Source organism: Nannospalax galili, unplaced genomic scaffold (assembly GCF_000622305.1).
Source record: "Nannospalax galili isolate Female #2095 unplaced genomic scaffold, S.galili_v1.0 scaffold1054, whole genome shotgun sequence".
Classification (NCBI taxonomy): Eukaryota; Metazoa; Chordata; class Mammalia; order Rodentia; family Spalacidae; genus Nannospalax; species Nannospalax galili.
The window spans coordinates 202,766-204,518 of record NW_008335006.1 but is presented as its reverse complement, the minus strand read 5'-3'; the positions used below and the strand labels follow the sequence as shown (position 1 = coordinate 204,518).

Sequence of the window (1,753 nt, the reverse complement as noted above, 5' to 3'; positions counted from 1 at the left end):
ACATTCTTGTTCCAAGGAAGAATCAGAGTATAGAAGGGCATGATCACAACCAAAATCCAGCAAAGAAGACACCAAATCCTGTATCTCTATATCCAGCATCTAGGTCTTATAGTATAATCATCTGGGCTCCAAAAGTCTTAGGTAGCTCCATCATCCCTGTTCTGCATCTTTCGGTGCATATACACTCATTCGCTTGGGCTGGTTCTACTCTGCCTGAAGCCAGATTTGACAGATGTCCCATCATCCTTACCAGCCTGCAGTCTCCACCACAACTTAAGCTTCCACCTTCCCATGTTCAAGGCATAGCCTCTCAGGGTTTCCTTGTAGGAACTCTGACCCTGCCACTTATTGCTTAGCCTTTGCTACTCCCTATGACCTCATCAATTCTTGTATCCCTCATGCCTTCAAAATCAGTCCCAAGTTGATGATGTCAAATTGCTTCCAACTCAGGTTAGAGCCTGGCCCACTGAGACCACAGCCTCTCTGGACACCCTGGTAAATAAGCTACCAACCAGCTGCTTACAGGAGCCATCTTAGCTGTATTCTTAGTTCAGACTTCCTCCTTCCATGTAAATTTGGATCTTTACAAATTGGTCCTGCCCTCCCCTGACACTGTATCAGTAGAGTGTGCGAGAATTCTTTTCAAAGGCACTAATCTCTTTAACAATTGCATTGTGCTCTTCTTGCAGAAAACTTTAAGTTAGCTCACATACTTTTCCTCTGCTGAATGAATGAATCAATTATTTTAAAATTCAACTTTGCTTAAGTTCTCAAGGAAGGAACATAATGAAACCAGGTTATTGGCCAAAATATCACATGAATGGTCCCTAGACCAGTTCTTGTTAGAGTCCTTGTTTCCCCACTGAAACCTCATGAACTGTTCCTCCACTGACCGTAGTTGCCACTGCCTTTTGGTTTTCCAAACTTGCACCACAGCAGCCCATTAATGTTAGGGTTCCAAACAGCAGCAGCCCCCCCTCTCCCCAACAGGGACCTACAGACTTTGGAGCCTGGAAAAGGGAACTTAGCTGATAAGCACCTTGACCTTTGAGGTCAAGAAGGACAAACTCTGCTGAGAAGCAGCCTGCCTTTCCTCTGACCTCCAAAGATAAGATAAGCAGAGTTCTTATCTTAAGAGGAAAAAGAAGACACTTCCACACCCTAATCCTACCTGCTTCCCCCTCCCTGATTCCACACCCTAAAGCCCCCATATGTAAAGTCCCAGCTCACAACCCATGGACATCTTTCCTGGACATCTTTCCTTCCCTGACATCCTTCCCTTCCTTCCCTTCCCCCTTCCCCCTTCCCCCTTCCCTTCCCTTACCTTCTATCTTTTCCTTCGTGGACATCTTTCCCTTCCTGAGGGAAAGGTGCCCCGTGCGAAATAAATCTGTGTCCCACTGAGGATTCCATCTGAGCCTCCGTGCCTCATCCATCCGCTCGTGCCTCCTCCATCTGCGCCGCTCGCTCCCGCCCATTCTCTACCTATCAGATACTACACTTGATCTTAGCCAAAAGGCCGAGAAGCAATTGTCAGGATATTTTATCTCAGCAACAGGAAAAGTAACTAAGACAGACACATAGACTAAAAGCCCATGCTGAATGCCAGAGACAGGGAGATTAAGAGGCACATGGTGACTCACCCTAACAGTTCACCATATCTTGAGGCTAGAGAGGGCCAAGGACAGGGGATGGCGTCTGAGAAAAAAACATTACATACACGTGTATGGCAGAGCCTGGGTCATATAGCAAG

General features: G+C 46.5%; 1 pseudogene; it reads right to left on the bottom strand.

Annotated features, from left to right (window-relative positions):
* Positions 1-1,365: 1,365 nt before the first annotated feature.
* On the bottom strand, positions 1,366-1,531 carry LOC115069730 (annotated as a pseudogene).
* Between the last annotated feature and the right edge of the window lie 222 nt (positions 1,532-1,753).